General features: G+C 41.9%; 1 protein-coding gene and 1 pseudogene across 1 annotated transcript in view; both read right to left on the bottom strand.

Moving 5' to 3' along the window:
* The window catches only part of ANKFN1 (ankyrin repeat and fibronectin type III domain containing 1), a 1,480,122-nt gene that overhangs the window by 992,107 nt on the left and 463,907 nt on the right, over positions 1-24,108 (bottom strand). The window lies entirely within an intron of this gene.
* On the bottom strand, positions 419-13,632 carry LOC146810195 (dicarboxylate carrier UCP2 pseudogene; annotated as a pseudogene).

The following is a 24,108-nucleotide window of genomic DNA, read 5'->3' as shown; positions in this document are numbered from 1 at the left end:
GTAGGCAATGAGGCTCCCATCTTATACCCTCCACCTGAGCGGGGACCGGCCTCGATACGTCCACAGGGAGTAGGCAAGTCTTTGCCCAGTTCACCTGCAGCCCTGAAGCCGCACCAAACGTACGCAGTAAGGATGTTGCCCCATTCAATGCCTCCCCCGTATCAGCCAAGAACATAAGTAAGTCTTCCGCATAAAATGATATATATTGCATGTCGGCGCGTAGTTCCAGACCTGTATAATACTTCTCCGACCTGGCTTGCGCATCCAGAAGCTCAATCGCTAAAGCAAACAGCAGGGGAGAGAGCAGGCAGCCCTGTTGCGTTCCCTGCCTGACCGGACAGGAAGAGGAGATCGTCGCCCCCGTCTTAACCCTGGCCGTTGCGGACCTATAAAGCATCTCTCTCCATCCTACAAAGCCCTACTCTAGTCCCATCACTCGCATAACTTGGAACAGGTACGGCCATTCCAGGCTGTCAAAAGCCTTCTCAATATCAACAGACATGACCATCACAGAGACTGCCCTCATCTCCGCCACAGACCACATCTGGATGACAATGGACAGAGGTGACACCATGGTCTTTGACACCATCTCCCATCCTTATCCAATGACTTTAAGAAGCCAGAATCCACACCCCCACACATTTCTGGATTTGTGCCTTCCTGACATGTCACAGCCATTCAATTGGCCTGAACCACTTTACCTCTGACGGCATCAACCCCATCTGCGGTGTACCACAAGAATCCTCACTCAGCCCCACTCTGTTCAAAGACTACATGACCCCATTCATAAGCATCATCTGTGCCCACAGAATCAACATCATATTCTATGCTGACAACACCCAGCTAATACTCTCCCTCTCCAAGAAGAAGGCAAACACTCTGACCAATTTCTCCATTTACATGACTTAAGTTGCTAGATGGATGAAAAACAACTGCCTCAAGCTCAACAGAGACAAGATGGAAGTAGTAATGTTCAGCAAAGACACGTCCCGCTAGGGCTCTACCTGGTGGCCTGCCGAACTCTGACCCACAACCCTCCTGGCAACTCACTCAAAGAACCTTGATTAGAGTAATCAACAGCTAACTCACTGTGGCTGACCAAGTAAGCACAGTCTCTGTCTCCTGCTTGCACACACATACACAGGATGACCAAGATTATCTTCAAATAGCTCTGATCAGTACTCGAAGAGTCTTCATCAAAGCCTACATCACCAGCAAGCTGGACTACAGCAAAACACTCTATGCTGGAATCAATGCGCAGCTGATGAAAAGACTCCAGACCATATAAAACTCAGTGTCCAGGCTCACCTTCAATCTCCCACCCTGCACTGTTATCACACCAACCTACCAGACACTTCCACTCATCTGGACACAACCCCACATACATAGAACCAGAGCCTCCTCCTCAGTTCTTGAATTCTGCAAGAAACTTAAGACCTGACTCTTCATGTAATCCGGTACTTCTTCACCTTCAGTGCTAGAATACCCATCCAGTGAGTTATGTGCTTTACAAATACACATAGCATAACATGGAGAAAGCATGTTGAGAGTGTACATCTGCATTTATCAAAGACTTTACAGGCTTCTCATATTCTATACCAAGCACTCACTCTTGTTACTCATGTTTATTGTAATTAACTTAGAAAGTACATTTCCTTCTCAAATTGGATAGTCTTATTAATATATTCTTTCTTTCTGATTTTTCTTAACAACATACTTCTGGTGAGTGAAGTTACTAATGTATGATTACAATTGAAAATCACACTTTTCATACAAAAGTAATACAATTGGTTGACTGCAGTCTTAAATAAGGCAATGGCGTCTTTGCTGCCTCTTTGTGATTTTTGGCAACACCAGAAAATCCATAAATTCTAAGTTATAAGGCACTTTGGAGCCTATTGACAAACCATTAATTGGAGTTTGTTTAGTTGTTCTACAGTAGTACGACTTACAGACTACCAAATGCTACTCAATAACCTACATGCGGAGGTCAGCTCCTCTGCCTCTGAGAACATTTTTATGATGTGCTCTCTGCCTCACTGAGATCTCTGCACATGCATGCCTAGATTTGAGTAATAAATGTGGGAGGGTCATATGGGAGGGATGGAAAATGGGTAATACTTACTACAAAATTGGATGGGTTAAGTGAGGGGAGGACATGCACACGCCCAAAAATGAGTTACTACAGCTAGAAAGGCCCTAAAACAGTAGTGAAGGTACTCTAGGTTAGACCGGGAGTAATACCAGCACCACAAATGGCCCTGGTACTGCATCTCCCTCCGATAACAAAATTCTGGACACAGGGACCTAAAATCACACAGCATAGGAAATAATGTTAAAATACATTCATTATATGTATTTTTTAAACTTCATAAAAACATACATACATTTAATTTAATGTTACAAAAGTATGTAGAAATAAAAATGAGTATTATTATGTATCATAAAATATGTTAACATTTTAATTTAAAAATAAATGTAACTTTTTAAAAAGAATTCAATTAATTAAAATTCATTCTATAGATACATTTTAGTGATTTTTACTACATAATAAATAAATACAACATTTTCTTTAGATATGATTTCTTTGAATATATCTTTGAACATGTATGTGTATTTAATTGTATATACTTATATTGATTTAATTCAAAATTAGGCTGGTAGTGCTGTAGCATTTGCTCATTTTTGTTTTACATTTAAAATGAATGTATAGAAATAATTCACATTAATATTTCAAATAAACTATTTTTTACTATTTATTTAAGTTATATAAACTATTTGAATTTTCACTATATTTTAACATAGGGAGATCTCCACCTCGGTGACAGACATCTCTGCATAGGCGGGAAAAGTTACATGTGGTAAGTTTACACTTATAAATTTAGATCCAACCCTCGGTTTCAGAGTGTGAATTTGAGATGTCATCAGTAATGTCATGAGTGATATCACTGACCATGTCATGAGTGATGTAATATGTGATGTCATCAGCAGTGCATTGCAGCAGCATGAGTTCAAGTTAGCTCAGCTAAGTATAACAACTGAATTTCTTTGGTTTTGTACAAGTGAAATGTCAGCCTAACTATAACGTCTCTGAAATCTGTGTTTTTTTCAGTGAATATCTAAGGTTTTTTAAATACTAAGTTCTAACTATAATGACCCTGAAACCTGTGGGGTTTTTTCAGTGAATTTCTACGGTTTGTCAAATGCTAATTTCTAACTATGCCTACATTGGTAAGACATGTGAAGAAAGAGAAGAAAGGCACAGAAAGAAGCAAGAGACGTGCAGAAAGAGGCAAGAGAGGTGTAGAAAGAGGCAAGAGAGGTGCAGAAAGAGGAACAAACGTACAGAAAGAAGCAAGCAGAATGCATAAAGAGGCAAGAAAGGTGCAGAAAGAAGCAACAGAGGTGCAGAAAGAGGCCTACTTCGACTGTATCTTTCCACAGACACATACAAAGTAGCCTTTCACTAATCCTTCTCCCAGTATGTCTAAACCTTACTTTTCTCTTGAAGGTTCACTATCCATCAACTGCTCTGAATGTTAGGCCTACCAAATATAAAACAGCAATCCAAACCATATCACTGTTGTAAGTCTCACCAAGTTTGTGAATGTATGCATGTGTGTGTCTGTGCTTTTACCTAGTGACATGTTATATAAAACACATACAAATACTCAAATACCTGTGTTTCAAACCGCATACTCTGTAAATGTGTGTGCAAGAAGGTATATGTATTTCTTTCTGCTCAGAATACAGGGAAAATGGGTATTCAATATTATATTTCAGGGGCTCTATAATACCTACATACGTAAGACATGTGTGCCTGTGCAACCAAATGACAAAGGAGAATTGAGAAGATTTGACCACCTATGGGAGAAGCTACCCTCTTTTTAAGCTACCATCTTCAATGCATAATACATGTGAGCATACATATACAAGTAGACATATACCTCAGTCAAAAGAGCAAGCAGACCTTTCAACTTGACAGCTTGCACTGAGTATAGAAAGAGGTCAGAGACGTACAGAAAGATGTGAATAGAAGTGCACAAACAGACAAGAGAAGTGCAGAAACAAGCAAGAGAGGTACAGAAAGAAGCAAGAGAGGTGCAGAAAGAAGCAACAGAGGTGCTGAAAGAGGCAAGAGAAGTGCAAAAAGAGGCAAGCGAGGTGTAAAAAGATGCAAGCAAGGTGCAGAAAGAAGGATGAGGGTGTAGAAAGAGGCAAGAGGGGTGCTGAAATAAGCAAGAGAAGTACAGAAAGAAGCATGAGATGCAGAAAGAAGCAAGAGAAGTACATACAAAACCAACAGAGGTGCAGAAAGAGGTAAGAGGGCTTTAGAAAGAGGCAAGTAAAAGTACAGACAGAAGCAACAGAGGTGCAGAAAGAGGCAAGACAACTGCAGAAAGAGGCACATGAGACACAGAAACAGGCAAGAGAGGTGCGGAGAGAACAAGGGTGCAGAAAGAGGCAAGAGAGGTGAGGGAAGAGAAGTACAGAAATAAACAATAGAGGTACAGAAAGAGGCAAGAGAAGTGCAGAATGAGGCAAGAGGTAAAGAAAGAGGCAAGACAGCTGCAGAAAGGGGGAAGAGGGGTACAGAAAGAGGAAAGAGAAGTGCAGAAAGAAGCAACAGTGGTGCAGTAAGAAGCAACAGAGGTGCAGAAAGAGACAAGAGTGGTGCGGAAAGAGACAAGAGAAGTGTAGAAAGAAGCAACAGATGTGCAGAAAGAAGCAACAGAATAGCAGACAGAATCAACAAAGGTGTAGAAAGAGGCAAGAGAAGTACAGAAAGAAGCAAGAAAGGTGGAGAAAGAAGCAAGAGAAGCACAGAAAAAGGCAAGAGAAGTACAGAAAGAAGCAAGAGAAGTGATGAAAGAAGCAAGAGAAGTGTAGAAAGAAGCCACAGAGTTACAAAAAGAAGCAAGACAGGTGCAGAAAGAAACAAAAGAGGTGTAGAGAGAGGCAAGTGAGGTGCAGATAGAGGCAAGAGAAGTACAGTAAATGCAGCAAAGGTGCAGAAAAGGGCAAGAAAACTGCAAAAAGAGGCAAGAGAGCTGCAGAAAGAGGCAGGCTGGGTGAAGAAAGAGGGGAAAGGGATGCAGAAAAGGAAAGAGGGGTGCAGAAAGAAGTAAGATAGATGCAGAAAGAAGCAAGAGAAGTGCAGAAAGAAGCAACAGAGGTGCAGAAAGAGGCAAGAGAAGTGCAGAAAGAGGCAAGAGAGTTATAAGAAGAGGCAAGAGAGGTGCTGGAAGAAGGGTGCAGAAAGAGGCAAGAGAAGTCCACAAAGAAGGAAGTGAGGTGCAGAAAGAAGCAAGAGAGGTGCTGAGGGAGGCAAGAGAAGGACAGAAAGAAGTGAGAGAAGTGCAGAAAGAGGAATAAAGGTACAGAAAGAGGAACAAAGGTACAGAAAGAAGCAGAAGTGCATTAAAAGCAAGAGAAGTGCAGAAAGAGGCAAGTGAGGTGATTAAAGAGGCAAAAGAGGTACAGAAAGGAGCAACAGACTTGGAGAAAGAAGCAAGAGAAGTACGGAAATAGACATGAGAGGTGCAGAAAGAGCAAGAGAGGTGCAGAAAGAGGCAAGAGAGGTACAGAAAGAGGGAAGAGGGTGAAGAAAGAGGGAGGAGGGGTGAAGAAAGAGGGGAGAGGGATGCAGAAAGAAGCAAGAGAGGTACAGAAAGAAGCAAAAGAAGTGCAGAAAGAACCAACATAGGTGCAAAAAGAGGCAAGAGAAGTGCAGAAAAAAGCAATGGAGGTGCATAAAGAGGCAAAAAAACTGCAGAGAGAGGCAAGAGGTGTGCAGAAAGAGGCACAAGAGATGCAGAATGAGGGAAGAGGGGTACAGAAAGAGGCAAGAGGGGTACAGAAAGAGGCAAGGGAGGTGCAGTAAGAAGAAAGAGAAGGGCAGAAAGGAGCAACAGAGGCGCAGAAAGAGGCAATAGGGGTGCAGAAAGATGCAAGAGAGGTGCAGAAAAAAGCAACAGAAATGCAGAAAGAGATGAGAAGTGAAGAAGGAAGCATCAAAGGTGCAAAAAGAGGCAACAGGCATTCAGAAAGAGGCAAGAGAACTGCAGAAAGAGTAAAGAGACATGAGATAGAAAGAGGTAACCACATTTCAGGGAGATGCAAGAGCGGTGCAGAAAGAGGCAAGAGAGGTAGAGAAACAGGGATGAGGGGTGCAGAATGAGGCAAGAGCGGTGCAGAAAGAAGCAAAATAGGTCTTGATAGAAGCAACAGAAGTGTAGAAAGAAGCAATAGAGCTGTATAAAGAGGCACGAGAACTGCAGAAAGAAGCAAGAGAGGTGCAGAAAGACAAAAAGGTACAGAAAGACAAAAAGGTGCAGAATATAACAGAACATAACAAGTGAGGTGCAGAAAGAGGCAAGTTAGGTGCAGATTAGCAAGAGAGGTGCAGAAAGATGCAAGAGAGGTACATAAAGAGGGAAGAGGGGTGCAGAAAGAAGCAAGAGATGTGCATAAAAAAGCAAGAGAGGTGCAGAAAGAAGCAAGGGCCAGATGTATGAGCATGACAATTTGTGACTCGCAAATTGCGCTTGATTGCGAGTCGCAATTTGTGAGTGGTGAAATGCCATGTACAACAGTGTCTGAAAAACTGTATGCGATTCCCAGTGGGGTCGCAAATTGCATGGCTCATGAATATTCATGAAGCACTCGCAATTTGCAACCCCAACGGGAATGGCTGGCCCTCCCCGGGATGGTGGGCTGCTCAGCTCAGCAGACCTCCATGTCTGGGACTGCTTTTAAATAAAGCAGTTTTTTTTTAAATGCATCCCATTTTCCTTAATGGGCTGCATTTAACAAAAGAAAATGAAACATTTTTGTTTCATTTTTTAAGGGCAGATAGTGGTCCCTGGGACCACTGCCTCCACCTACAAATTATTTCCACACAAGAAGTGCAGAAAGAAGAAAGAAAAGTGCAGAAAGAAGCAACAGAATTGCAAAAAGATGCAAGAGAAGTGTAGAAAGAGGCAAGAGAGGTACAAAAAGAGAGAAGAGAGGTGCTGGAAGAGGGAAGAAGGGTGCAGAGGGAGGCAAGAGAAGGGCAGAAAGAAGCAAGAGAAGTGCAGAAAGAGGAATAAAGGTGAAGAAAGATGAAGAAAGGCATAGAAAGAAGCAAGAGAAGTACATTAAAAGCAAGAGAAGTGCAGAAAGAGGAATACAGTTGAAGAAAGAGGAAGAAAGACACAGAAAGAAGCAAGAGAAGTGCATTAAAAGCAAGAGAAGTGCAGAAGAGGCAAGTGAGGTGATGAAAGAGACAAGAGAGGTGCACAGAGAGGCAAGAGGGGTGCAGAATGGAGCAACAGACTTGGATAAAGAGGCAAGAGAAGTACAGAAATAGACATGAGAGGTGCAGAAAGAGGCAAGAGAGGTGCAGAAAGAGGCTAGCGAGGTGCAGAAAGAGGGAAGAGGGGTGAAGAAAGAGGGGAGAAGGGTGAAAAAGAGAGAAGATGGATGCAGAAAGAAGCAAGAAAGGTGCAAAAAGAAACAAGAGAAGTATAGAAAGAGCTAACATAGGTGCTAAAAGAGGCAAGAGAAGTGCAGAAAGAAGCAATGGAGGTTCATAAAGAGGCAAGAACACTGCAGAAAGAGGCACAAGAGGTGCAGAACCAGGCAAAAGATGTGCAGGAGGAGGGAACAGGGGTGCAGAAAGAGGCAAAGGAAGTACAGAAAGAGGGAAGAGGGGTGCAGAACGAAGCAGGAGAGGTGCAGAAAGAAGCAACAGAAGTGCAGAAAGCGGCAAGTGAAGTGCATAAAGAGGCAAGAGAACTGCAGAAAGAAGCAACAGAGATGCACAAAAAGGCAAGAGAATTACAGAGAGAGGCAAGAGAGCTGCAGAAAGAGGCAAAAGAGGTGTAGAAAGAGGGCAAAAGGGTACAGAAAGAGGCAAGAGGGGTGTAGAAAGAGGCAAGGGAGGTGCAGAAAGAAGAAAGAGAAGTGTAGAAAGAAGCAACGGAGGCACAGAAAGAGGCAATAGAGGTGCAGAAAGATGCAAGAGAGGTGCAGAAAGAAGCAACAGAAATGCAAAGAGAGACAAGAGAAGTGCAGAAGGAAGCAACAAAGGTGCAAAAAGAAGCAACAGGTGTGCAGAAAGAGGCAAGAGAACTGCAGAAAGAGGCAAGAGATGTGCAGAAAGAGGTAACTAAAGTGCAGGGAGAAAAGAGAGAGATGCAGAAAGAGGCAAGAAAGGTGTAGAAACAGGGAAAATGGCATGCATTTAAAAAAGAAAATGACACGTTTTTGTTTCATTTTTTAAGGGCAGATAGTGATCCCTGGGACCACTGTCTGCATCTAAAAAATATTTTCACACAAGGGGTGCAGAAAGAAGAAAGAGAAGTGCAGAAAGAAACAACAGAATTGCAGAAAGAGGCAAGAGAAGTGTAGAAAGAGGCAAGAGAGGTACAAAAAGAGGCAAGAGAGGTGCTGAAAGAGGAAGAAGGCTGCAGAAAGAGGCAAGAGGAGTGCAGAAAGAAGGAAGAGAGGTGCAGAAAGAAGCAAGAGAGTTGCAGAAACAGGCAAGAGTAGTGCAGAAAGGAGCAACAGACTTGGAGAAAGAGGCAAGAGAAGTACGGAAATAGACATGAGAGGTGCAAAAGGAGGCAAGAGAGATGCAGATTGAGGGAAGAGGGATGAAGAAAGAGGGAAGAGGGTTGAAGAAAGAGGGATGCAGAAAGAAGCAAGAGCGGTGCAGAAAGAGCCAACATAGGTGCATAAAGAGGCAAGAAAACTACAGAAAGAGGCACAAGAGGTTCAGAATCAGGCAAGAGATGTGCAGAAAGGAGGAACAGGGGTGCAGAAAGAGGCAAAGGAGCTACAGAAAGAGGCAAGCGGGTTGAAGAAAGAGGGAACAGGGGTGCAGAAAGAATCAGGAGAGGTGCAGAAATAAGCAAAAGAAGTGCAGAAAGAGGCAAGAGAAGTGCAGAAAGAGGCAGGAGAACTGCAGAAAGAAGCAACAGGAGTGCAGAAAGAACCAACATAGGTGCAAAAAGAGGCAATAAAAGTGCAGAAAGAAGCAACAGAGGTGCATAAAGAGGCAAGAGAACTGCAGAGTGATACAAGAGAGGTGCAGAAAGAGGCACACGAGGTCCAGAAAGCAGGAAGAGGGGTGCAGAAAGAGGCAATAAGGGTGAAGAAAGAAGCAAGGGAGGTGCAAAAAGAAGAAAGAGAAGTGCAGTAAGAAGCAACAAACACGCACAAAGAGGCAATAGGGGTGTAGAAAGATGCAAGAGAGGTGCAGAAAGAAGCAACGGAAATGTAGAAAGAGACAAGAGAGGTGCAGAAAGAGGCATGAGAAGTACAGAAAGTGGCAAGGGAGGTACAGAAACAAGCAACCGAGGTGCCGAAAGAGGGAAGAGGGGTGCAGAAAGAGGGAAGAGGGGTGCAGAGAGAAGCAAGAGTGGTGCAAAAAGAAGCAAGTGCGGTGCAGAAAGAGGCAAGAGAGGAGCAGAAAGAAGAAAGAGAGGTGCTGAAAGAAGCAAAAGAAGTTCAGAAAGAAGCAACTGAGGTGCAGAAAGAGGCAAAAAGGGTGCAGAAAGATGCAAGAGCAGTGCAGAAAAAAAGCAACAGAAATGCAGAAAGAGACAATAAAAGTGCAGAAAGAAGCAAGAGAGGTGCATAAAGAAGCAAGGGAGGTGCAGATAGAGGCAAGAGTAGTGTATAAAGAGGCAAGAGAGGTGCAGAAAGAGGCAAGAGGGGTGCAGAAAGAGGGAAGAGGGTTGAAGAAAGAGGGATGCAGAAAGAAGCAAGAGCGGTGCAGAAAGAGCCAACATAGGTGCATAAAGAGGCAAGAAAACTACAGCAAGAGGCACGAGAGGTTCAGAACCAGGCAAGAGATGTGCAGAAAGAGAGAACAGGGGTGCAGAAAGAGGCAAAGGAGCTACAGAAAGAGGCAAGCGGGTTGAAGAAAGAGGGAACAGGGGTGCAGAAAGAATCAGGAGAGGTGCAGAAAGAAGCAAAAGAAGTGCAGAAGGAGGCAGGAGAACTGCAGAAAGAAGCAACAGGAGTGCAGAAAGAACCAACATAGGTGCAAAAAGAGTCAATAGAAGTGCAGAAAGAAGCAACAGAGGTGCATAAAGAGGCAAGAGAACTGCAGATAGAGACAAGAGAGGTGCAGAAAGAGGCACACGAGGTCCAGAAAGCGGGAAGAGGGGTGCAGAAAGAGGCAATAAGTGTGCAGAAAGAAGCAAGGGAGGTGCAAAAAGAAGAAAGAGAAGTGCAGTAAGAAGCAACAAACACACAGAAAGAGGCAATAAGGGTGTAGAAAGATGCAAGAGAGGTGCAGAAAGAAGCAATGGAAATGTAGAAAGAGACAAGAGAGGTTCAGAAAGAGGCATGAGAAGTACAGAAAGTGGCAAGGGAGGTACAGAAACAAGCAACCAAGGTGCCAAAAGAGGGAAGAGGGGTGCAGAAAGAGGGAAGAGGGGTGCAGAGAGAAGCAAGAGAGGTGCATAAAGAGGCAATAGAACTGCAGAGAGAGGCAAGAGTGGTGCAAAAAGAGGCAAGTGCGGTGCAGAAAGAGGCAAGAGAGGAGCAGAAAGAAGAAAGAGAGGTGCTGAAAGAAGCAAAAGAAGTTCAGAAAGAAGCAACAGAGGTGCAGAAAAAGGCAAGATGGGTGCAGAAAGATGCAAGAGCAGTGCAGAAAAAAGCAACAGAAATGCAGAAAGAGACAATAAAAGTGCAGAATGAAGCAAGAGAAGTGCAGAAAGCGGCAAGAGAGGTGCAGAAACCGGCATCAGTATTGCAGGAAGAGGGTGCAGAAAGAGGGAAGGTGGTACAGAAAGAAACAATAGAGGAGCTGAAAGAAGCAAGAGAGGTGCATAAAGAAGCAAGCGAGGTGCAGATAGAGGCAAGAGTAGTGTAGAAAGAGGCAAGAGAGGCGCAGAAAGAGGCAAGAGAGGTGCAGAAAGAGGGAAGAGGGTGCAGAAAGTGGCAAGAGCAGTGCAGAAAGAAGCAAGAGAGGTGCAGAGAGATGCAAGAGAGGTGCAGAAGAAAGAAGCAAGAGAGGTGCAGAAAGAAGCAAGAGAGGTGTAGAAAGAAGGGAGGTCCCGAAAGCGGAAGAGATATGTAGAAAGCAGAAGAGATGTGTAGAAAGAGAAGTGCAAAAAGAGGAAGAAAGGTACAGAAAGAGGCAAGAGATATGCAGAAAGAGGCAAGAGAGGTACAGAAAGAAGCAAGAGTGGCTTGCGTACCCTTAGTACCAATTTAATAACCACATTTAGCATTAAGTAACAGGTGACCATTCCAGCTTTGCAAAGGGCCTCCCACCACACTGTAAAACTTGTTGCTGTATTTTTGGTAACGTTTAAACCGTTTGAGCTAGAATCAAGTTTTATTGTTCAAATCTGCAGACTATGCAGCAGATGCTGGAGTACGAGGCAAATCTGGAAAATGTATAATTCTGCTAAAATTGCTGCAGCCGAACAGTCGCATAATTCCAGTGGCCCTGCTCAGACCTCTGACTAGGTCCAGAAGTGCTCCTCAGTGGTTCCTTCTTTTTTTGTTTCTCATTGAGATTATGGTTTAGCTTCAATGGAAATGAGGAAGACTAAACCTGAGGTTACCACTCCACAACACAGACCACCATACCACATAATTATTCTCCATAACACATAATCCCACTGTACAAAATTCACATACACTAAATACCACATTCTATCCACAAAATTTCACTGCACATCCACAAAAACATTTACATTAACAATTCCAATTCAATTCAATTAGTCTTTATTTCGATTTTTTCATCATAAAAGACATTTCCATACATAAAAACCTCATTATAAAATAGGTAAAATCACAATTAAAAACCAACAGTAAAAATACAGGATTTAAAACCTACAACATAAGTAGGAATAAAATGGCCAAGATTTAATTTCAGGACCATCAGGGCAAATAAATTGAGTCGCCGACCACTAAATCCTGTTTTGCCCTCAAGAACCACGCCCAGCCCAAAAATTTTGATTCAGCGATAACAATTGGTTCACTTGTATCCGACTTGAGAAGCCTCAGGGCCTCAGACCCAACCCTTGTTTTTAAGTTACGACAAATTGGTTTGAGCCATTTGGCCCTGGGAGCTGCATAAGCAGGGCATTCAAAAAATATATGGGCGATCGATTCTCTACGTTCTGGGCATCTACGGCAGCAATCAGACATTTGGCCTTTCCAATTTTTTACAAACAATCTGGTTGGGAGGGAGCCGACCCTTAGCTGGTGGTAAAGCTTTCTATCGCTGGGCTTAGTTACTGTGTCCCAATAGTCTTCCAGGGCTGCGAAGAGTTTTAAAGCCAGAAACAATCCAGACAAAGATGTAGACGAAATCTGGCAGAAAAGTTTCTGGTTAACCATTTCCCAATAGATATTTTTATAGACTTTTTTGGGGGGAAATAAGTTGTTCGCAGGATCCAGCCACAGTTTACCCAAGCCCATTGAATCAAGCATAAGTTTAACGTTTCTGAACCAGGGAATGTTACCCGAACCCAGGATAGATCTTACATCCATGGTGGCCTTGGCATAGGCCGCTAGTTCGGGAGTGGTCCATAGCCTCCTCCACAAAGCCACTGGTTTGAAATGGACAAGGTTGTCTAGTGCATGGCAGCCCAGATCCATTAATAAAGGTAACGTAGGGCTAGAACAGGGAAGGCCTGTCAATTTCCTCAAAATTTTGTGCTGTATTTTTACCAGAGCAGACAGGTCGGCAAAACCCCATAGATCTGCGCCACCGTACTGGCCCAGGGCAGAGTTCATGTATCTAGTCTTCACTACATCCACTGGGGAGGCGATCACAGTTGTGCAGAATCCAGCACCGAAGGCAGAGGTGAAGTGACAGGGAAGAGTATCTGTAATGAGGTTGGACTTTAGCAGCAAGTCTTTTATCAGATCGCAGGTGACCAATTCAGTGCAGTTCACGATGGCATTGCGAGTGATGTTGGGTGCAGTACCTTTCCAGAGGCCCTTCATGCCTTCCTCCCTGGCGATGGTTTTATAGGCATCCATGGTCCCCTTGTATCTCCGGCTGGCACTGGTGACGTTCGCCTGGGCCTGAAACCTCACCTTCACCACGTCGGTTGGTTGGGCGATGGTCACGGCCATGGCTCCGGTGGTGCATCTGGCAAGGAGCCTGCTGCCAATGCCAACATGTTCAGACCCCTTGGTGTAGAACTGCTTGACGGAGTCATACAGCCCAATCCGGACTGAGGCAAAGCTCATCTGGCGCTGCAGCCCGGCGACCAGGCCGTTGTAGAGACTCTTGGGGCCCTCGGTCTTCACCATGGTGCTGATGGTCCCAAACACCCCCCTGTACTGGCTGGACAGAGCCTTGCTCTCACCTTGTATCTGAAGCCGGACTTTGGCAGTGTCCAGTGGGAAGGTGAACAGGTCAGCGATGCAGGCAGCGGTCCCAGCCCCTACGAACTTCACAGCCGCAGTGGCAGGCACATCTGTAGGCTTGAATCCAACCATGTTGACGGACGAGAGGTGATTAGGCTAGAACTTGGAAAATAAGTCGATGGGAAGGAACCTCGATGGATGTGATGTAGTGATAAGACAAGGCAGAGGAACTCTGGCCCAAAGTCTTACTCAAGTGTTTCAGGACGAGGTGGGCGCAGGATCAGGATTCCCTAAAGGTGTCCCTCACCTCGAACTTTCTTTCCCGGTAGCCCTGATCTTCCATAGGTGAAGGTTTAGAAAACAAAGTGTGAATGACCATACTACTTATCCTGGTTACAATAAATTAAAAGAGGCACGAGATCAGAAGGGTTCGCGGATCCACCGCGGCAACAGTTGTATTTCTGATAAATCTTTAAATTTCTCAGGAACTACTGAATGGATTTACACCATTTAACAAACAGATTGCTTTCTGAACCAAGAGCTACCTTTTTTTCCAAATTTGTTGTCATTCCGTTCTGCAGTTTGGGCTGTAGCCTTGTCTAAACTTTCCTATGGAAATTAACATGGAGAAAAAACATTTTTGGGGCCCCCCTTTTTTCTCTGCCCCCACTTGATGAATCACCCCGAAACTTTCAAGACAGGAGCTGCCCTGAGTGCCCCTTTAGTTTTGACCTCACATCTTCACATTCTACCAGCTTTTCAAACTCTCTTCTTCTGAACATAGGAACTAAACCCACGTTCTTGACATAGAATAATTACTTATAAAGCCATCTGTTTTGTATGCCAACTGAATGATTAGGATTATCACTGAATCCAGTTTCCAGTCCATAAATAAAATGTACCATCTATTCCACATATTCTGTTGTTATCATTGTATTAACAATTATCGTTCCATCAAACTAAATTTCACAATGCTTCCCCACATCATGAAATGTAAGAAGATTGTATTGTTCTTAAAATAATAAACGTAATACCATAGTCTCCCAGCTGATTTCAGAGCTGCAGTGCAGGCCATGAATGACTTGCTCTTTACGAGGGGTAATGCCCTAATGTCATTCGACCAGAATCTGCTTGGGGTCTCCATCAGTAAAGATGGAAAACAAATAAGATGATTTAACCCAACTATTGAAATAACTTTACTGGCTCCTGTTTGTTATGTTATGCTATGTTGATTTATAGAGCACACTAATTACCTGTGAAGGTATGCAGGTGCTTTAGCAGGTGAGTGGGTGCATGGTCCCTGCGCAGTAATTTGAAGAGGCAGGTCTTCAGATTCTTGCAGAACTCAACAAGTGTGGAGGAGGCCCTGATGTGGTGAAGGAGATAATTCCATATTGGGTTCGATGTAGGACAATGAGCGACCCCCTACCCTATTTTTGTGAATGTAGGGGGAGTATGTGATTGATAGGAAGTTTGTTTTAACTACACAAAATAATAAACTGCAAGTTTTCTCTCATGGTGTGGGGGTCATTTATCTTTTTTACTGTCCCTCACTTCAGGGATATACCTGGTGGTGATACACAGTTAAAAAAAGGCACCAAACCCCCCCACTTTAAAACCCACAGATTGTTAGATGGATTAACTCCAATATCTTCTACTCCTTCGAGAAAGGTTTACGCTGATGGAGTAAATCATATTCCGTCTTTGAAATCTGGTGGTGGCTCACCACTAAATATGGCGGATGAACAGAGTTTGGCGCAGATGGTAGTCCATAGAACACTCTCCACCAAACTCTTAATCAGCACCTATATTGGTTATTGGTTGTTGCATAGATCATAATCTCCGAAAATCAATCATCTTTGTCTGGACCAAAACGTAGTCTTTTTGTCTATATTGGATACCAGGCTCATGGACATTGTAAGCTCTATTATTTTAACAGGTATCTCAGACTGTATAAAAGTAACTTCAAGGACCTCATCTTATGTTTAGGGATACTCAGAATGTGAAATAATTGTGTTTGCTTATTACTTTGACTGATTTGTCTTCACAGATTATCAAATCTTTATACTATATCGCTTACTTGATTTCACCTTTAAACTTAAGCTAGAGTTTGAGGATTCTGCAACAGGAGAAAGACAGGTTAATAACCAGAGGACTCATGGGCCAAACACAAGCTTTTTCTCTCATTGCGTTTCCTGTTTTAAAAGAGTAAAATCAGGCATGTTTTATAGAGCTTCAAATACAAAATGCCTAATATTCCATACTGCTCCTTGTGTTTTTTTCTGAGACGTTGGGTTTAGGTGATCTGTAATGCCAGACTTCAGTTCTAATGGACTCCTTGTTTGACTGGGACAATGTGCTGGCTTGAACATTGAATGCTAACTATAAATAGAATTAATTGGTGCAGATATCCATGTGATACCACACCCATCTGCATAATGTGTATAGCTTGCCAGTAGGCACAGTTGCTACCTTTAAATCATTTTGAAGGTAGGTTACTCTGCAAAAACCTTCATGTTGTGGACCTATTCTCCAATGATGCTACTGATATGGCTTCCAAAAAGATACACCTCTTTGGATCGCAGATGCTATTAGCTAATCAAATTGTGGGTCTTTGAGATTGTATTACACAAGTAGTTGATTCTCTTAGACCAGAGATACTCATGTACGGCCCTGGGGCCACTGCGGCCCTTCTGACCTTTAATTGTGGCCCCATGATGAACAGCAACACTGGGCTGCTGTTCACTTGACGGAGCAGGAACTTTCAGAAAGCTGTGAAAACAAATAGCATACTTTATTTACATGTTAACTAAAGTAACGGTAAAGAAGGAAAGAAAGTGTCCTAGACAACGTATCTTTAGGAGCACCTTTAGCTTTAAAGACATCTTGCACTAAACATGTAAAAACATAATAAACTCTCTGCAAACTTCAAGAAAGTCTTTTTTATTAACATGCATGAGCATCAGATTATATCACTGCATTGAGAGACATTTATTAACAGTGATAGTTTTCAAACATGATCTTGGAAAAATCCATGCTGCCCCATTCTGAAAACAATGGCATTAGTAAACCAAGAGGTAAGTCGTCTGTCAGGGGCACATTATTTGTCGCATTGGTTGTTATAAAATTGGAACAACATTATTGTATATTAAATAAAGCACAAGAGAAGGTTTTGTACAGTACAAATCCTGAACTCCTATATTTTGAGGGGCTCTCATATATACTAATGAAGAAATAAGAGGCAAAGTTAAATTAATCGATTGCCTAGGATCATGCAATTTCATCAAGTGGGGAAGCCAGAACTGATACCAGGTTTTCTGGTTTCACATTTTGTAATTCAGCCACCAGATGAGTATCTCTTTCCCTCTCACGTTTTACATTTGAAGCTAATGGTTGGACTTTAATTCTTGGTGCATGAGAATAGAGCGTTGGTGGCAGACAGAAGTCACGTGAAGGTCCAGTTTGTTGTCCACACCATGCATCTGCTTCGCGTCCCCCTACACCCACCTTTCATCACCATGACCATGACCCTCGCATTGCTGGCATCAGTGCGGCCCTCTGGCATGCCACAGACAGTACTTCGCGGCCCCTGGGGAAAGGGTTGCGAGTACCCATGTCCTAGACCTATCCTAACTGATATGCTGCAGATAATGCATTCTGGGCCTCTAACTGCTAGTGATAGAAACAATCAATAATGGCCGTGGGATTTTCTCAGTACACCTCATTTGTAATCATAGTATTCTAAAGTATTTTTTCTGCCATTACGAGATCTCACCACTAAATAATATTATATCCACAGAAATGTTATGCTGTTTTCATAGGTCCAAAGAAAAAACAAACCTGAGCATGGTCTAAAGAAATTTTGAGACCAAACGTACCCTCGCTACTAACCCTTATTATGACAAGGGACCATCTAGGCAACCCAGACTCTTTATCTGCCCTTTGCCTGATTCAACAGGATAGTTTAGTGTTGCACCCTACTACTTTGCTTTTACAAGATGTTATGTTTAAGTGCTGTGACTTGCATTTAATTGATGTATAAAGAACTTTATTTACTTTAAAGCGCTCTGATATCCGCAAGGGTCTTGTTCGCGCTCTATAAAACTTTCTAAATAAATAAATAAACCTGGAGCCAGTTGTTAACTTGAAGTTATGCTTACTTGGCGTCCAGTTTAAGGACAGGATTTGTCACATACCATGGTGTGTAGAATGGCTATTGGCAGTCAGCTAACAAATTGAGTTGATATTTGTTTCAGCACCTACATACGTGATCTTTTCAATTTTTGATTGCCAACTAATTTGCATGCTGAAATTAACTTAGCCAAGCTTAAAAAGCTTGATAATCTTCTCTATTCTTGGTTAACTAATGTGAAGTGCTACCACCAATGTGCTAAATTCACTGACCAAATATTTGAACACTGGCCTTTGCGGCAGTGGATTTCAATCTACATTTGACATGTCCATTCTTTATCAGAGATTTTCCATTAACATCCTTATATATAAGAGGTAGTCAGGAGGCTATAGAACATACATTTTTGTGTATGACACAAGCTATAAAAGACCATGAGAGTGCAAAGACTGCCGATACACCCTTGAATAGGAACATGCAAAAAGCAACAGCAAACACCTGAAGTATTCTATGTGAGGAGTAAGAAACCATTTTCTTTTAGCCAATACTATAACCTAACAACTACAAATATCAGCAAAGAAGCTTACTGAAAACTTAAAGCAACAATCTGCATTTCCTGCATTAGCCAGCAACTACATTGGGAAAATCACATATTGACTAACTATTGTTTCACCCTGGCTTGCAATAAATTATTTAAAACAGTTTTCTTTCTAATTGAGATTAAAGTGATTTCTAAAAACGTAACGTAGATTTTTAAAGAATACCCGAAGATTTACAGACAGTAGGATCAGATAACATTTTTGAAAAATAAAGTGCTGGTTTACATTTAAAAAATCCATATTTTTTAACAATGGGTAGCAAATGCTGACGAATAAAAGGTTTATAAAACCAGCAGGACAAGATAAAGTGCATTAGTGTCTGTTCAGAAAGCTCAATACAGGGTCATATCTGTATTGTTGATGAAATATATTGTCCCAAGGAAAAGTTAAGATAACTTTTAATCCTTTCCAGACAAAATCTAGTTAATAATGATCTTTCAAATGGACTATTGACCAAGGTTAAATAGGGTTCCGAGGTGGTTTCTATGATGCCATAATCTTCGAACATTTGTTTAGTTATTTCTTCCACCACTCTGTTTACAGTGGTCAAAGCCTTATAGAAAATATTGACCTAATATGTTTCCCCCTTGCTGATCTTATGGGGCAAAGTCTACAATTTAGGTATACCAAGGACATCAGTGATGTGCTTAAAATGATTAAGTAAGGGATTTTAGGCCCCTGATTGCATCAGAGGCAATCCTCTGTTATATCCCTGGTGGGAGTGGCTTGTTTGTTACACCAGACTGACACCTCCAATGTTGGGCTTTCAAATCGTAGGTAATCTCCAACACATCTTAGGACAAACGAAGAAGCAAGTGTACCACAAAGCACACAGTCACAATGTAAGGATAAGGGTAGAGCAACAGTGCCTTGATTTTGTTTGCGACCAAGAGGGGTGCCCAAGCCAGCCTCTCGGGACTTGGGGTACCTTTCACCACAGCCAAGTGCAGAAGCACTGAGCATGCATCCCACTAAAGTCACTTGATAAACCTATGCTTAATCCTCTGGTAGCTCAGCACAAAGCAGTCAGGCTTAACTTAGAGGCAATTTGTAAAGTGTTTATGAGGTACTCAAACAGTAATAAAGTGAAAACACATTTAAAAAAAGTAGAGCATTTTTTAAAACAAATAAAATGACACCAACATGACAAAAACCCAATAAGTAGGACTAGAAATATGAATTTTGAAGATTGAAATCAAAATAGCTCCAAAAAGCACAAAGTACTAACTGTGGTTATCTGGTCACAATAGGCCGGGTCAAAGTGAAAAGTTAAGGCCGACCCGCTGGTTCGGATACAGAGTTCATCTAGATGAAAAGTTTACCTTCTGACTTGGAATTTTTTATAGGAGAAAAACTGGTTGTCGATGAGTTGTCAGCGGAGCAAGCTGCAAGCTGGATTCAAAGTGGGGCTTGATGGCTGTGGTACTATAGGAAGAAAACTGGCAAAAAGTTTCTAGGTCCCAATTTTTGTAGTTTGAAGACAGGAGAAGCACACCTTAACACAAGTCAATGGTGCAGGACCTAGGGGCACCACCTGGGGGTTAGGGCTCACTCCAATAGTGGCCAGCAGCAGATCCAGGGCAGGTCCAGTTTTAACTGGTCCGCTTGGCAGGGAGAGTATCCTCTGGTAGCTGGTTGTGTGCCTGAAGCTAAAACAGGAGATAAGCCAACTGGCCCTTGGAGTCAGCTCTGGGGTCCTAGGCTCACTGCAGACAGGACTAGTCTTTCTTCAGGTTTTTCACACAGCAGGTCTGTTATTCTTATTCCACACATGTCCAGGAGTGTTCTGAGGAGAAGTCTGTGGGTATACTTTTATGCCAGCCTTTTGGTGGAGGGCAAGCTTTATCCATCCCCTAAACCAGTCCTCTCAGTTCCTCTACTGCCACTGGGTTTGGTGTCAGCCTGACTAGGGGGACAAAAGGGAGGCAAGCCTAGGTGTGAACTTCATCTGCCAGTAATAAGGACGGCATCATTTGAAGCTCAGGAAGGAGCTTGACACAGCCTCAGGTCATCCTGTCAAGGGAAGAGAGTCACCCTCCCCACACCCAGAGCCCTATGCTCACTGTCTAGTAGCAATACACATTTTATCCCAGAGGAGTTATCAGGGGTCCAATAACAGCTAGACACTGACAGGAAAGCCTTTTCAATTTAGGCAGGAAAATGACAACGTTCTAAAGGTGCAATTTCTAAAATAGTAATATAAAATTCGACTTGACAATTAAGTAGATATTAAAATGCTGTTAAAACTAGTATTTAACCATTGTTCTCCCTGTTCTCAAACCACATTTATAATTAATAAAGGTAATAGTGTAAACCAGTATTAACTTATGGAAAAGGCAGATAAAAATTACTTTGGAGGTTTTTCACTTGCAGGACATGTAAATCATTGAATATGCATGCCCTACATTTTAAATACCATGCACCCTGCGCAAGGTGCTATTAGGGCCTTCCTTAGGGGTGTCTTATAAGTATTAAAAAGAAACATTTTGCTCTGGCAAAACATTTATTTTTGCCAGGTTGAAATTGCATTGGAAAACCTCCATTAATAGGCTACAGTTACATGCCTAAGACACGTTGTAGAGTGCTACATTATTGGGTGGCACAAGGAGTATTGCAACCCATTAGTAGCATTTTATTTACAGGCCATGGGTACTTGTGGTAGTATATACTAGGGATTTACAAGTAAATTAAGCCTGACAATTAGATATATGCCTATTCTAACATGAGATGGGGGCACAAGTGCTTTACCACTGGTTTGGAGGCGTAAACTGTGGAGAGTCCTATGGACAGTAAAATTGGGTTCAGAAACAGAAGACTATAATGTGTGGGAATACCATGCAAAAGGTGGTAATTTCCATCACTTAAGGAGTATCCATCATGTAATACCAGCTGCAGATTTAAGAACTGCAGCCCATGCCTCAGTACTGTCCGGGCTTGGCTCCAGGAAGACTTCACTGGTTGGCCTTCCAAGTCCATTCTCTTGCCACATGAGGCTGTACTTCCTTCATGCTTCATCCAGACTTACCAGTTGTAGGCAGAGGTATGACTACGTTGTCCCTTTTCTCCAATCCCTGAATTTGTTACTTTTAGAGGTTCAGTTTAAAGGCTATATGATTTGCTGCTTAATATCATCTAGCAGAGAATCAGCATATCATAGACAGCAGTAAAATATGCAACCTAGATTTGTTGCAAACTCTTACGTTCAGCAAAACACTAAAGCCAGTCTATTGCAAGTATGACTGCTACAATGTCGAATTCTCCGCCTGTCACTGAGCACCTCGAATTAATAATCTTGGGTTTTCGAAAATTAAAATATTGTAGTTTTGCTATTATATTGTTTCCTCTGTTAGCTAAGTTTGTATGCACTTCTACTGTATGTATGCTTAGCATTATTTTAAAACACCAGGCGTGCGTGGTTTTGCTTCTAAATTATAAAGGTTTCTAAATTAAACTAGCTGATGAAAATGTTTTTTTAACTCTGCTAAGCCATGACTAACACTTTTTTTCATAATATGACCCACGACATGATCAGCCAAGTTCTTCCGTTTACTAATGATTTTCACATTTACACAAATATTAAAAATTAAATTAGTTGCAATCGGTGTGGAAAAAAAGCCAGGTTCCCTCGACCACTACGGCGCTTTTATGCAAGCAAAAGTACATAAAGTATTATGGAAACAGTAATGTCAGCTACATTATGCGAAACCCTCATTGTATTTATCAAAGTGAAGATGAAGAGTTTGATCACCACATTAGAAAAAGCACTCATGTATCAATCTCGAGAAGCCTGTTGTCTTGTTATTTTTGTGGTTTTCCTTAATTATAGATCTCTTTTATGTGTATTACTGAAGTAATATTCGTCATAGTGTATCTGTTTCCAAAAAGGGGCCAAGCCATGCACCAGTTCTCATTTGACAGGTTTCTATTGATGATGGTTGAGCAGTCCTAGCCAAAGGGCAATAATCAAACATAAGGGAGCTTGTGATCGCTGGTTTATTTTTAGCTCCGACATTCGCCATTCAGATGTTTCAGGTTGTTGCCTGCTGGAGACTCCCACCCACAGCAAAGATACTGTTAAAAGTAAAGCTCATTGTCGGAGCAAGAACGAGAATATTGCTGCATTTTCAGATCATTTAAACAATTTTAAACTCTCAAAATGTATTTTTGTTTTTTGCCTGTACATGTGTGCTTGTGCGTGAGCGTGTGTGTTTATGTTCAGGATAAATTGTATTCTCGTTTAGGAGCTTTCTTGATCATGCCAACAACATGTTTGCAACTATACATTAAAGATCAACTACCTATTCATATGTTCTGTCATTGTGGGTATATTTGCATTAATTGCAGGAAATGAATACTAATTTATGATTGACCGTTCTTGCCATCAGTACACATTTATTTACCGATGAGGTCAATGAAAAATTAGCTTAGCCTTTTTTTTTAACCTCTGTTTAGAACACTCTCGACAGTGTTTCTTGCTGATTTGTCATGGTTAATGAATGTTGCTTCAACAGTCAATCATCCTTTCTAAATACTGTCACATTTTTTTTAACACCTCAGTCATGAACCATGACAGAAAAATAAACAAATAAATAAAAAGCTAAAAACCTCTTTCACTGTGCAAAATCTCCTGGGACGGCTAAAGAGTGCCAGAATAAATGATAACATAAGTGCTGTGGACATAGGAAAGCAATAAAGGCGCACCAACACGGAGGGTCTGGCAATGAAAAAACACCCCACTGGAAAAGCTGGCAATATTAGTGGCTAGAAGGTGCAATTTCCTGAAGAACTGGGATTGACGGTGCCAGTGATAAATGTTGTTAATGTAGTTAACTTCACATTAATGTTCGAGTCTGCTCATGCAGAACCCAACAAACACAGCCTCATTATAGTCTTACCAGCACCATGCTCAGTTTAGGAATTGACAGCTTGAGCAAATTCAAATAAATTGGTGCGTTTTTAGCCACCGCTTAGAGGTCTGACTTTATGTCATGATGTAGGTTGATTAATTGACGCACGAACTCAAAAAACAAAAATTTCATAAAAAGAAAAGCTTTGTGTTTGAAAAAATAGAAGAGCTACTCATTTACAACAAATGCAGCCAATAGAAGATCTTCTGTTAAATAGGGTCTTTAAATGTTCCAGCTTCTGCGTAGCTAGCAATGTCTTCATCTGTAAACACATTTGTAACCATATAAACTGAAGACTGTTATTTTTCATCTTTGAATATGCTTTCAAACTACCCACCCCATTTGTATACAACCAGGGAGTGTGAACATGTTGCATTTTCAAAGTAGAATTCGGGCATGTTTATGAAGCCAGAGAGGGGTACGTGTTTCTACTTTACATGAAACATTTGGGGTGATTTGGATGCCCCAAGTAGGTGAGTTTACCACAATTTACTGGATCGTGATATGAATTAGAATCCATATAAGAACATTAATGACTAAAGCAATATAGATTACACAAAAGCACAGAAAATTGAAACGTATTATCATATACAGCATAACAGCCGCGGGCGCTGCAGTTAAGAGTGGTGGGGCCGGCTGGGGGGATTTCGAGAGAAGACCACAAGGGAAAATGAAATAAATAATTAATTTTCCCTTGTGGTCGTCTTTCAAAATCCCCAAGCCCATCCCGCCGCTCTTAGCTGCAGCCGCGGCGGCAGCTGCATAATCATTATAACAAAAACATGTTAGTGATTTGGTGAGCTAGTAGTAAGCACTAAAAGACTATGAGTAGGAGAAAATAGATGAGAAACTGAATGCACTGTAGGTTAAATTCAAACGACATTCAATTATAGCTTTTCACAAAAAGGCATCTGCCAAAAAGTCACTTTCTTTCACACACAAACTGGACATAACAAAATTTGAGGAGTTAGAAAAGCAGGAGTGAACATTACTATTTATTGACTATCTCACAAAGGCAGAAATGCTGTAGCAACAGCAACCCTCCTAGCAGAGCGTTTGAACACTAGTTTAGAGACAGGCTTTTTGGGGGGATTGGGGTCTAATGAGAAATCTCTATCAAGCAATGTACCCATGTTAA

The sequence above is a fragment of the Triturus cristatus genome, chromosome 7 (assembly GCF_964204655.1).
Source record: "Triturus cristatus chromosome 7, aTriCri1.1, whole genome shotgun sequence".
Lineage (NCBI taxonomy): Eukaryota > Metazoa > Chordata > Amphibia > Caudata > Salamandridae > Triturus > Triturus cristatus.
This window is presented reverse-complemented; position numbering and strand designations above follow the sequence as displayed.